General features: G+C 40.7%; 1 long non-coding RNA gene across 50 annotated transcripts in view; it reads left to right on the forward strand.

Annotated features, from left to right (window-relative positions):
- Positions 1-12227: 12227 nt before the first annotated feature.
- Positions 12228-14371, forward strand: part of LOC141584675 (uncharacterized) — a 287268-nt gene continuing 285124 nt past the window's right edge. For all 50 annotated transcript variants that reach the window (XR_012517873.1, XR_012517882.1, XR_012517868.1 and 47 more), the window contains exon 1: positions 12228-12266. This is a non-coding gene — a long non-coding RNA (uncharacterized LOC141584675). The remainder of the gene's footprint in view (positions 12267-14371) is intronic.

A 14371-nucleotide genomic window follows, 5' to 3' on the forward strand; every position in this document is an offset into this window, starting at 1 on the left:
AGAAGCTACATCGCATTTAGATATTAGACAGTATTTCTCCTTAGGCTTCTTTTTTTTCCTGTGACAGTTTCTCAGACATTCCTTGTTTTAGTATCCCTCATTTGGGATGTATCTGGTATTTTACTCAATCTTTAGACTGGATTTGCATGGTTAGGGGAGGAAGATCATGAAGAAGAAGGGCCATTCTCATTACAGCATACCAAGGGCACTTACACCATCGACAAGCTTTATCGCTGTTCAAGTTAATTTGATTAGCTGGATGAAGTAGTTTTTACCAGATTTCTTCTCTGTAAAATTGTTTTTCCCATTCTCTTTTTGAATGGAAGTCACTCTACATAGCACATGCTTAAGAAGTGGAGAGTTATGATCTACCTTCTTATGTGCAGAAAAAAATACAAATATTATTTGGAATCCTTCACCATGGACAATTTGTCTCTTCTCCTATGTTTATTTTATATTTATTAACTTATTTATTTATATCAGTACAGGATCATGGATATTTATCTTACACTCTCCTTGGGCCATTGCAAGGTCTTTCATTTGGCTCCTGTACCATTTTGAAATTGGTTCCTTGGTTGCTCTGTTGTTTAGCATCTTCTTACTTTCTGGTACTGTAAGTTATATATGTGTATGTAATTACCTGGTTAATTTTATAGATTTCATGCCCAAGATGGGTAGCCACTGTTTCTTCAAGGAGCCTTAGTTCCTTTTACCGGAGAGTGGTATTAGAAACGAAGATCTGGATACCATATGTACTCATTGCTCTTTGGGTGCCTGTTAATTCAAGGCTTAGTCAGCTAACAGAGCAAAGAATATATGTGTGTATGCTAATTTATGCTCATACACATGTCTATAAATATTTCAACATGTGTCCATATGTATCTATAGTAAATTAAACATGAATTGCTACTCATGTCTCCAGCACCACAGGATCTAATCCAGCACTACATTAAATCAATCTACTCATTCCCAATACTTGTATATAACCTCAGCTGTAACAGTGAGACAGTTGGCTCCACTAGCTTAATCCTTCCATCCCTAAATAGTGTAGATATATAGTGGTTTCACAATTGGTAATTCTTACCCCCAGGGGGAACAACTTTACAAATAAGCATAGCATATAAATACAACTCCTTTGTCCTTTGGACTTTGAAGAACGACTTATTTCCTAAATGGCTTGAGTGAGCCCCCATTTCCTCTGCTTTCTTCAGTGAGGTTATTTCATACCCTTTAATACATTTATATTACTTTGCCTGTGTCCTGCCCTGGGAGCCTTCCAACTTAGCACATATTTTGTTTTTAATTTGTATACATTTAGTTTCATTATTTGTGTTATAAATATCCGGCTGGGTGCGGTGGCTCAGGCCTGTAATCTCAGTATTTTGGGAAGCCGAGGTGGGCGGATCACCTGAGGTCAGGAGTTTGAAACCAGCCTGGTCAACATGGGGAAACCCCATCTCTACTAAAAATACAAAAATTAGCCGGGCATGATGGTGGTCACCTGTAATCCCAGCTGCTCAGAGGCTGAGGCAGGAGAATCGCTTGAACCTGAGAGGCAGAGGTTGCAGTGAGCTGAGATCATGCCCCTGCACTCCAGCCTGGACAACAGAACAAGGCTCCATCTCAAAAAAAAAAAAAAAAAAAAAAAATTCTGGTCGGGCGCGGTGGTTCACACCTGTAATCCCAGCACTTTTGGTGGCTGAGGCATGCAGATCACAAGGTCAAGAGATCGAGACCTTCTTGGCCAACATGGAGAAACCCCGTCTCTACTAAAAATACAAAAATTAGCCAGGCGGGGTGGCACGCACCTGTGGTCCCAGCTACTTCTGAGACCCAGGCAGAAGAATTGCTTGAACCCAGGAGGTGGAGGTTACAGTGAGCCGAGATGGCGCCACTGCACTCCAGCCTGGCAACGGAGCAAGACTTCATCTAAAAAAAAAAAAAAAATTCTGCCGGATTTTATAAACAGGATCATATATCCACCATTACAGTATCATAGAGAATTTCATTGCCCTGTAGAAACCCAGCATACTTCACCTTCCTCTCTCCCAAGCCCCTTCTAACAACTCATCTGTTTATTACCTCTGTCATTTCACTTTTTTGAGAGTATCATATAAATGGAATGACAAAGTATGTAGTCTTTTCAAACTCGACTCTGTTTTACTTAGTAATATGCCTTTCAGATTTGTGCAATGCATCTCATGATGGTTTAAATTTGTGTTTCCTTAAAGACTAAAAGTGTTGAGCATGTCTTCATAGGTTTATTGGACATTGGTATAGCTCCTTTGGAGAAATGCCTATTCAAATAATTTACCTATTTTTATTTGTGATTTTTATTTTTGCATTTGTTGAGCTGTAAGAATATTTTATATGTTCTAAAACATACACACTTATGAGCTACATGGTTTATAAATTTTTTATTCAATTTTTGAGTTGTATTTTTACTTGTTAGTGGTATATTTTGAATAATAATTTTTAAAATCCTGTTAAGTTCAGTATAGCCATATACTTCTTCTGTCACTTGTATTTTTGGTGTCATGTCATGGAAACTATTGTGTAACCCATACCACTAAGATTGACTCACATATTGTCTTTCATGAGTTTTGTAGTTTTAGCACCTATATTTTTATCTATTATTCATTTTCAATCTAATATGTACATAATACTAGAGAGGAGTCTAACTTTCATATGGGTGTCTCCTTGTCCTACATTTGTTGAAAAAATATTTTTCCCCATTGATTTGTCTTAGTAATACTGTAAAATCAGTTGACCATAAATGTAAGAGTTAATTTTTATACATTTGATTCTATTGCATTGATCTATAGGTCTTCCCTTACACCAGTATTACAATGTATTGGTTACTGTTTCATTGTAGTAAGTTTTGAAATTAGGATGTAGGAGTAGAGTACTCCAATTTTGTTTTTGTTTTCAGATTGTTTTAGCTATTACGAATCTCTTGCATTTCCATATAGATTTTTACATCAGCTTATTACTGCAAAAAAAGGCAGCTGGACTTTTTCTAGGGCTTGCATTGAATCTATATATCCTATTGGAAACTATTGCTGTCTTAATAATATTAAGCCTTCTCATTAATGGACCTGTAGTGTCTTCCAATTTATTCAGTTATTTATTTTAACTCAATGCTTTATGTAGTTTTCAGTGTTCATATCCTACACTATTCGTAAGTATTTTTTTCTTCTTGATGCTTGTTTAAATTAATTGTTTTCCTAATTTTATTTTTATGTTGTTAATTGGATTAATGTATACAAATGACACTGAATGCTTAATATTCATTAAACACGTATATGAATATTTGTGTTCTGCAACTTTGCTGAACGTATTTAGTTTTAGCCAATGGATTCTTTAGGATTTTCTTTATAGAAAATTATTTCTCTTGCAGATACAGGTATTTGACTTTATTTCCAATTGGGAGGCTTCGTATTTATTTTTCTGGCCTAATTGACCTGGATGCAATCTCCAGTGCAATATTGAAGAAACGTGGTTGAATAAAAGTGGGAAGAGTGGACATCCTTGTCTTGTGTTTAATCTTGGAAAAAATGTGAGTCTTTCAAGAGGAACATGTGAAGCCCTGGAAGATTTTTGTAGTTGTCCTTTTAAATAATGTTTCCTTCTAGGTATAGAAGAATATTATTTTAAAAGTAGGTATAGAAGTTAATCTTCCAGTATTTAACTATACTTACATTTCTGTATTATGTTTCCTTGATCATGGTATATAATTATATTTATATATTGCAGGAATTAGTTTTTGTTAATATTTCCTTCAATATTTTTGCCATAAAGCAAAATAGTGATCGTCATGAGGAATAATGGGCTGTAATTTTACTCTTATTTTTTTTTTTTTTTTTTTTTTGAGATGGAGTTTCGCTCTTGTTACCCAGGCTGGAGTGCAATGGCGCGATCTCGGCTCACCGCAACCTCCGCCTCCTGGGTTCAAGCAATTCTCCTGCCTCCGCCTCCTGAGTAGCTAGGATTACAGGCACGTACCACCATGCCCAGCTAATTTTTTGTATTTTTAGTAGAGACGGGGTTTCACCATGTTGACCAGGATGGTCTCGATCTCTTGACCTCGTGATCCACCTGCCTCAGCCTCCCAAAGTGCTGGGATTACAGGCTTGAGCCACCGCGCCCGGCTTACTCTCTTATTTTTTTCTAGTTTTGGTATGAGGATAAACTGGTTTTACAGAATAAACTGGAGAGCAATTTATTCTATTCTAGTTATTTGTTGTTATTGTTTTGTTTGCTTTTTTGGTAATAGTTTGAGAAGCATTCATATTAACTCGTTAAACATGTGAAACAACTCACAAGTGAAGTTCTTTGGACTCTTGTGTGAAATTGAATTCTAATGATTACATGAGATTGAAAGTGGATCCTTACCCAGCTGAGCCTCTGTTGAGACTTCAGCCTTGAGTATTATCTACATCTGGGGTCCTGACCTGGAGAAACTGTTAGTAATATGTGTGTGATTTTAAGCCACTAAGTTTCATGGTTATTTTTATGTAAAAATAAATAATATGCCTGACAACTGAATGTAATGTAGTACCATAGACTTGGTCCGTGAACAGAGAGTTGACTATATCGAAACCTTGTAAAGTAGGCAGAAATTCAGGAGTTCAGTTAATGGTTTTGTACCACTCTCATGTCCTCAGTTTTCATAAATTTATTATGGTTATATAAAATGTTAACATTACAGTAAAGGATATATACAACTTTTTATACTATCCTTGTAACATTCTCTATATCTAAAACTATTTCATAATAAAATTGTTTTTACAAGGTATTAACTTGGTACCAAAATGAGCAAAATCAAACCAAATATATAAATAAGAAACCTTGGGTTCAGAAGATGAATGCACATGTTGAGAGAGCACAACAAAGCACCTTCCCTTATATATCCAAAATTCAGATACACATGCTTCAGGAAAACATCCACAAGCACTGGATAATCTCTTTCTCTTTCTTCTTTACCTTTATACTCCTCATTACCCAGTCACTAGTTAGAGGTTCGGTATCCATTTCTTCAAAGATAGGTGTATTTGCCTCCCATATATCAGAGACTCCCATTTTCACACACTCTCTGGCAGTCTATATGTAGGATCTTACTCAAGCCTAAGATGCTACTGTTGGACATTTAAAGTCAACATTGAGAAATTTAAGTGATAGGGAACATAAGTCAAATTTCTGCATGCCACACAGTGTTTTCTTGGTAGAGGATTTCCTTCATTAAGTTTTTAAAAGACAGTTGTATAAAAGCTTTGAGAAGAATCCTGTTATAATTAAGTTTTTTATTCCACAGATTCTGTAATGATTTCATGGTGCCGTGTATTCTGTGAAATTATATTACACATGTTCAAGCCTCAAAGCCACAGAATAGGACGACTGCATGCAACAATCTTCGCACCAGTCTAAGAAATGGACATAAGCTGATTGATGACTCTGCTTTTGTGCTGGCTGAACAAAGAATCCCACAGCAAGGAGGACTGTCCACCCACTCCCTGCACAGCTCCAGCACTCTGTTGGAAAGCACCAGGTTGTTTCTGGGAACCATGCCTACAAAGCATACCAAGTCAAGAGACTGCATGCTGTGATCCATGGATATCTACAAAGTCAAGACTCTTGCTTTTATGATCTGTAATCGTGGAGTATATCCCCCATATCACATTCATAACCTTACTGATGGAAACAGCAGGCTGGAGACGGAGTGAGAACTACAGCTGACCTGGACCACATTTTTTACTTCTGATATCAAGGTAGACATTATTTAGGTGCTATTCTTTTAGGCACTTTCACAAAAAACATTTTCACCCCTACAAGCTCATATTTTACTCCTTGAGAAGTGATAGGGTTCATTTAAAATTTAAACCTTAAATATGGAGGGTTATTAAATTCATACCACTTTAATCATAATATTTACATAGTATCACATTTCTCAAATGAGGTTGCATCTCAAAAATGATACTATGAAAACACCACTGTGAGGAGGCAGTCATAATGTGATCATCCTCATGTGAACATGCATGAACTTGGTCTGAAAACCTTCCATTGACACATTCCCGTGAGATCATCAACACCAAAACTTGCAGAGGGGCTGTAAATATTTTGGAAAAATAATCTCATGGAGACTGGCACATGACCTTCACAATAAAAGCAGCATCACCAAAGCTTCTGATAAGGACAAATTATGTTTGTATGGGAAAAATCATGGAGAGGATGAATTAAAAGCTGCTTCAGAAGACTTTATCTCTTCTTGGGAGCTATTTTAGACATCCCTTTGTTAATGTATTTTGCTTATGGTTTCCATCTAATGTAATCGTACATGTATATAAGGCAAATGTCCATATTTATACAGGGTGAAAATAGTTTTTTTAACAATTATAAGAGAAAATTTTAAGTGATAAGAATTATCTGTGGCATATTGGTAAGTAATTTCTTTATTTCAATGTTATATATAAAGTAATGATACATCATTCAATTGGCACAAATGATACATAGTGCAATTACTTAGAAAAAGCTGTCAGTACTATCAACTACTGATTTAGTAGTTATTATATAACTTCTATTCATCCACAGGCTTTGCGTATTATTAGTAATCCTCACGGCATGCCAAGATGTAGGGATTGTTATCACACTCATGCTCCAGTTCTGAAGCCGAAGTTCTGAAAGATCTGCAAGAAAGGAATGAAAGAAACTTGGGCTTTATTCTGCCTATCTCTAGTCTTTGCTGACATCAACAATAGTAGCATATCTTTTTCCTTATGTGAAACATACTTTCTAGGTCTTTAAGAATTATTGCTCTAGGCCAGGTGCAGTGACTCATACCTGTAATCCCAGCACTTGGAGGGGCCGAGGTGGGCAGATCACTTGAGGTCAGGAGTTCAAGTCCAGCCTGGCCAATGTGGTAAAACCCTGTCTCTAATAAAAATACAAATTAGCTGGACATGGTGGCGCACACCTGTAATTCCAGCTACTTGGGAGGCTGAGGCAGGAGAATCACTTGAACACAGGAGGCAGAGGTTACAGTGAGCTGAGATTGTGCCACTGCACTTCAGCGAGACTCAATCTCAAAAAAAGAGAAGAGAAAAGAAATATTGCTCTACATCATGGTAATAAAGTTATTTTCCTAAATTAGGCCCCAACTACTGGAAATTTTTTTTATATTTGAGGTTTGTGATCCACCTGGAATTGCTTTTTGTGTGTAATGTGAGCTCAAAGGTCAGACTGTATTTCCCCCTTATGGATATTCCATTTCCTAGAACAGTATTGCTAGCCAGTCTTTTCCCAGTTTTCTCCTTTATAAATTGCTTAAATATGCATGTGTGTGTGTTTTGACGCTCTTATTTCATTCATTGATTTATTTTTCTATCTCTGTGCACATACCACACTGTCTTGTTACTAAGAAAGTTCATTTGAGAGAATAATTTTTCCCTCAAAGCCCATTTTCTTAACCACTGTGTTATGGTGTCATAAAGAAAAAGAAGAGTGAAAACTCCATGCCTTGTACCTATGCTGGTATCCCCAGCTGTGCCTCAAATAAGGATATTTTAGAATTTTACAACACTACTATCATTGTTTAAGTCTCTAACACCCTTGTGAATCTTAGGCAATCATCCCACACCACTTCCAACTTTGTTTTTTTTCAGTACATTCTCACTGAATTTCATTCATTCTCTCGCCTCCTCATTTCTTTTCCCTGCTTTCTGGAGCCATAGGAACTTTCTACTCTGAGGACAGCAGCCAGCAGGGAAGGAACATACACAGACACCTCTGCATGTCTCCCTTGGAAGCACAGATGCTCTGAGGGTTCATCCTCCTCCTTCTCTGGACCACACCTGCCAAGGAAGGGGCCACAGCCTGTGCAGCTGAGCTGAGACTTCTTGTGGGGTCTGTATGAGCAAAACCAGCTGCCTCCTGCCTTCTCTCTGAGGTCAATTGGGCAATTTTGCATAAAGACCAAGTTTGTTCAACAATCGTCTTGGTTGCTGACCCCAAACACATGCCCATTCAGGCCTTGCCTTGAAATATTTGTTCTTGCTATTTGTTTTGGCATGCACACATATTTAACACTTATGTATAATTTAGGGGGGCATACATAACATTATCCATTATCTACAGCTGAATTTGTATGTTTATATTGTATGTTAATACCTTTCATATCTGTGTTTAAAAATGCATTCATGGCCAGGCACGGTGGCTCGTGCCTGTAATCTCAACGTTTTGGGAGGTCGAGGTAGGTGGATCACTCGAGGTCAGGACTTCAAGACCAGCCTGGCCAACATGGTGAAACCCCGTCTCTATGCAAAATGCAAAAATTAGCTGGATGTGGTGGTGTGTGCCTGTAATCCCAGCTACTGAGGTGGTTGAGGCAGAAGAATCGCTTGAACCCAGGAGGTGGAGGTTATAGTGAGCTGAGATCGTGCCACTGCACTCCAGCCTGGGCAACAGAGAGTGGCGTTGTCTTAAAAAATAAATGCATTTATAATACTTTTTCAAAAACTCTTTCAAATATTTTCATCTCTTCAAGCACTTTTTCCTAAGTTAAAAGAGAAGATCACTTTTGTTAGTAAAGACAGATGGTGCACATTCTCAGTGTTTTCTAGAAACTCCTTCTGAATGTGCAGAACAGACACTTTGCAAGTGTGAATATTATCACATTGTTTGGTTTTCTTCTTCCCAAAAGCTGTCGACATTGGCTGAAGTACTTGATTCCTTGTACCTCATTTTTGTAAATGTCTTCATAATATTATAGTTACTGGTACAGATGACCCATTTACACATGTATTTTTTCTTTTCATTGAGTGAACACTAAAATAGTTTTTATAAAAAAGCAAAATGAAACAATAAAAATCCATTCCAATAATGCATACCTATATCTCCAGGCAGCACATATTTTTGTACTATGGTCTGGTATAAAGGAATTGAAATATTGTATTTATTTTCTTTTATCTACTACCATACTATTTTAAAAAGTTTTCATGCTTTTGACCCTTATAGATGATCGTCTTTGTTCACTTAGTCAATAATTTACCCTAATTTCCTATTATTTAGTGAGTCCACTGATGTCCATTTTTTTACCCTGAAACTTATGGAGTGACTCTGATGAAGTTTGTATGTGACTAGATGGCTGAGGGTCTTGGCTATTAAAGATGGTATTTCTCACCTGAAAATGCCAGGACACACAAAAGCAAGAAGACAGAAACAACTCAAAACTCCAGTCAGAAGAGTAGGATTTACTTAGGGCTTGCAAGATGGAGTGCCCCAATGCCAACATGACAGTGTTGAGTGGAACCAATGCTCTTGTGAAAGAAGTATTCCTTCAAAGTGGGTCTCTGATACTCAGTAGCATATGTCTGCTATTCAAGTAATGAAATCCTCAATATAATGGTCTTCAAATTATTCTGGGGTAATGAAGACATTTGTACAAGATTTATGAAGTGTTAGCAACAAACAGAGCAACAGCACTAAAAAAAAATTTTAGAGGCAAGCCTCTTGCCCTAGAGACAACTCTGTGGTTGAATTCAGGCCTGCCACCATTTACCTTGATGTAACAAGGTAAATGTTACTATTTTTTGACAAAAGTTACAACAGCCACACATAACTAAATATAGTCCTTTTAAATATCAGCCACACATAACCAAAAAATCATAAGAAATGCCAGGTGGGATCCACATGGGGTGGTTCAGCCTACTTGTACACATCTTTTCCTGCATCAGTAATGGATCGCCCTCCATCCTTAGGCTTGATATGCCCTAGATGACCTTGTCATGTAAAGGCTTCTGTCTTTTTTTCAGACAGGAGTATGATGAAAGGGTTGAAGGCCAACTTCTTTTAAATGATGTATGCTTTTTCTGTTTTTCTGAACTGTTCCCATAGTTCTGTAACCCACATCTCATAGAATAATGATGGCACATAGCAACACTGTCTCATAAGAGCTAGCATGATTATTGTCTTCCATTCTTGATACAGAATGTGGAGACTGGTTTGATGCAATTGGACAACATTGATCTTCTAGGCGCTCAGTTCCATCTTCCAAATTCAGAAATTCATCCAAGATCCTTGCCATACCACAGCCAGGAAACTTTCTTAAAGCATCAGGCTGGCCAGGCACAGTGGCTCACGCCTGTAATCTCAGCACTTTGGGAGGCCGAGGCAGGCAGATAATGAGGTCAAGAGATTGAGACTATTCTGGTCAACATGATGAAACCCCGTATTTACTAATACAAAAATTAGCTGGGCGTGGTGGTGCACACCTGTAGACCCAGCTACTTGGGAGGCTGAGGCAGGAGAATTGCTTGAACCCGGGAGTCAGAGGTTGCAGTGGGCTGAGATCGGGCCACTGCACTCCAGCCTGGTTCCTGGCGACAGAGCGAGCATCAAGCTGAGGCAGTAGTAGGGTTCACATAAGTGTTTCACATCTCTCAGGTTTCAATGTCCTTCATTGCTTGATACACAGTATCTTTTAAACCATGGTTTAATATACTTGTCCATTTTTAATTTTTATATGTAGTGAGGCAAATTGAATCCCTCAGTATTTCCAAAGCATTTTCATTTATTCCATCTACAATTATTCAATCATTGCTATACTTCTGGGTGTGCACTTAGAATTGACAATATTAAGGTGCATAAGGAATAATGAGAACAAACACAGACAAGGACAAGTGACCTGTCATTCGTAACACTTAGGAGGACAGGCCGGGCACGGTAGCTCATGCCTGTAATCCCAGCACTTTGGGAGGTCGAGGCGGGCGGATCACCTGTGGTCAGGAGGTGGAGACCAGCCTGGCTAACACGGTGAAACCCCGTCTCTACTAAAAATAGAAAAATTAGCCGGGTATGGTGGCAGGTGCCTGTCATCCCAGCTACTCGGGAGGCTGAGGCAGGAGAATCACTTGAACCTGGGAGACGGAGGCTGCAGTGAGCTGAGATCGTGCCATTGAACTCGAGCCTGGGCAACAGAGTGAGACTCCATCTCAAAAAAAAAAAAAAAAAAAAAAAAAAAAAAAAAAAAAAAAAAAAAAAAAAAGGAAAAGAAAAGAAAAGGGGGTCCGAATTGATCAATACACTGTCTTCGCAGGAATCTCATTGGGGGATATCACCTGTATGTCAACGATGGAAGGGCAGAGCCTGAAAGGACTGGGCAGGGGAGGGAGGAAGGGAGGCCCGCACAGACTGCGTTCTGCGGGGAGGGATTTGCATGTCTGGGTCTTATTCCTTACAGTGGTACCCCACGAGGTCTGCCTCAAGAAAACGGAATGAGCAAGGGTGGTCCCCGCTCACAGAGGAGGCTTTCGCGCGTCCGCAGGCGGGGCGGGGTCCCTGGGCTGGCGGGCGGGCAGGCTCCGGGGCCCCGGATTCTCTCGTCCTCCTCCCTTTCGCTCGGAACACACCATCCAACTCCCGTGCCCTAAGAGCCCGTCATCCCACAGGAGCGGAGGCTCTGTCCTCAGGTGTGCGTGGGGTCCGCAGCTCAGGAAACGCACGCTGGTCCGCTCCGCTGAGGAAACTCCAGGCGGCTCCGCTCCGCTGAGGAAACTCCAGGCGGCTCCGCTCCGCTGAGGAAACTCCAGGCGGCTCCGCTCCGCTGAGGAAACTCCAGGCGGCTCCGCTCCGCTGAGGAAACTCCAGGCGGCTCCGCTCCGCTGAGGAATCTCCAGGCGGCTCCGCTCCGCTGAGGAAACTCCAGGCGGCTCCGCTCCGCTGAGGAATCTCCAGGCGGCTCCGCTCCGCTGAGGAAACTCCAGGCGGCTCCGCTCCGCTGAGGAAACTCCAGGCGGCTCCGCTCCGCTGAGGAAACTCCAGGCGGCTCCGCTCCGCTGAGGAAACTCCAGGCGGCTCCGCTCCGCTGAGGAAACTCCAGGCGGCTCCGCTCCGCTGAGGAAACTCCAGGCGGCTCCGCTCCGCTGAGGAAACTCCAGGCGGCTCCGCTCCGCTGAGGAAACTCCAGGCGGCTCCGCTCCGCTGAGGAATCTCCAGGCGGGTCCGCTCCGCTGAGGAAACTCCAGGCGGCTCCGCTCCGCTGAGGAAACTCCAGGCGGCTCCGCTCCGCTGAGGAAACGCAGGCTCAGCGCGCCACCTGGCGCCCGCACGCGGTGGGCCGGGCGCCTCCTGACCGGAAGTGCCGAGAGCGGCGCAGCTGCGCGGAGACCGGACCCCGCAGGCGGCGCCGGCGAGGCGGACCTGGCGCAGGAAGCGGGGCGCGGGCCGCGGCCGAGGGCGGGCGGGCGTGCCGGGGCGCTGCTTTGCCGACAAACGTACGTTCATCCCTTTGTGTTTGCGTGTCCTCAATCTTCGATATTTTCATTCAAACCCCATCATTGCCTCGCGTGCCTCTGAGCCTCACAGATACTTGCCGTTTCCTCTGCTATCACCTGTTCCCTCTTAGGAGCATGTATCTGTACTTTCTCACCTAAATGAATGTCTCTTTCTTTCTTTCTCTTTTCTTTTCTTTTCTTTTCTTTTTTCTTTCAGACGGAGTTTCACTTTGTCGCCCAGGCTGGAGTGCAGGGGTGTCACCTCAGCTCACTGCAACCTCCACCTCCGGGGTTCAAGGGGTTCTCCTGCCTCAGCGCCCCGAGTAGCTGGGACTGCAGGCTCCCACCACCAGGCCAATTTTTGTGTTTTTTTTTCTTTTTTAGTAGAAATGGGGTGTCACCATGTTGGCCACGCTGGTCTGGAGCTCCTGGCCTCAGGTGATCTGCCCGCCTCTGCCTCCCAAAGTGCTGGGATTACAGGCGTGAGCCACGGCCCCTGGCTTCTTAAATTTTCTATTGGTGGATTATATTTAATGTATTTGCCAGTTTACTACATAAATGAAACTACTCTGCCTTAGCATGCTTTTAATTGGTTATTTTTGGTTTGGTTTTGTGTGTTTGCTTTGAGACAAAGTCTCTCTCTGCCCAGTGGTGCGATCTCAGCCCACTAGAACCTCTGCCTCCCAGGTTCAAGCAATTCTCCTGCCACTACACCCAGCTGATTTTTGTATTTTTAGTATGGGTGGGGTTTGGACATGTTGGCCAGGCTGGTCTCAAACTCTTGACCTCAGGTGATCTGCCTGCCTCGGCCTTCCAAAGTGTGGTCCATCATTTTTGAATATTACTATTTCCCATATGGGGGTGCACTTCTGCATGCTCATAAGGAGTGTTCTGTGTTTCTTGTTAAATTTGGGTACTTCTATGTTCTGGAAATTATGAAGCTACCATTATTCATTTTTTAAAATGCAGTGACTGTCCATAATTTTCTTTTTACTCCCTTACTGTATATCTTTTTATCTGTCTAATTTTGGAAATTTTTTCCTCCTTTATATGCCCTATGGTTGAAACTGTGTTCATTTTTTACTTGAGTTGAATCTTTCTTCCTCACACATGTGTTAGGGCTCGAAATTTAACCTTTGCTTTCATTCCATTCCACAAATCCTGATGTGATGTGTTTTTGTTTAGTTCAGAGTATGTTTAAATCTCTTTTTAAAAACTTATGTATTATTTGAAGTCTGTTTAATCACCCACAAATTTCGTGATTTTTCAGTTTTCATTCTCATGTTGATTTCAAGTTTAATACCACAAGAGCACACATTGTATGGCATTTATTATTTTAAATTTGTTTAGTTGGATTTTATGGCCAAAAACGTTGTCTAGCTTGGTTAATGGTCTATGTGGCCTCAAAAACAATGTGTACTTTTTCATTGTTGGATGAGATAGTAGATAGATAATAATTATATACAGTTGATTGATAGTGCTGTTGAGTTCAGCTATATCCTTATAGATTTTCTGCCTGCTGGATTTGTCCATTTCTAATAGACAAGTGGTGAAGTATCCAGGTGCAATATTGGATTCATCTATTTCTCCTTGTGGTTCCATCATGATCTATCTACTTCACATAGTTTGATGTTCAGTTTTAGGTGCATACATGTTAAGGATTTTTATATCGTCTTCGAGAATTAACCCATTTTTCATTTTGTGATGCCCTTCTTTATGCCTCATATGTATGCCTGAAATATATTTATATCTATATGCTTGATATGATTTGTATGTATGTATGTAAAATGTGTGATTATTCACAAGCAATAATAACAGCAATAATGCAATGAATGGGGGAAGGAATTGGGATTATTTTGGTGTGATATGGTACTCATCTTACCTGTGAAGTGCTATTTGAAAGGTAGCATGGGTTATAGTAAATGTATATTGCGAACACAAAGGCAGTCTGTTGGAACAAGGGCCTCAATTTCTTGCTCAGGTATTGACCAGAGTCTGTTTTCAGTTCGATTCCTTGTTTGCTTCTCCCACATGACAGAATACACCCCCATAGCCATCAAGGAAGAGAGCTTGCTAGTAAGACAGAAATCACAATCTTATATAAT

This window comes from Saimiri boliviensis, chromosome 5 (assembly GCF_048565385.1).
Source record: "Saimiri boliviensis isolate mSaiBol1 chromosome 5, mSaiBol1.pri, whole genome shotgun sequence".
NCBI lineage: Eukaryota > Metazoa > Chordata > Mammalia > Primates > Cebidae > Saimiri > Saimiri boliviensis.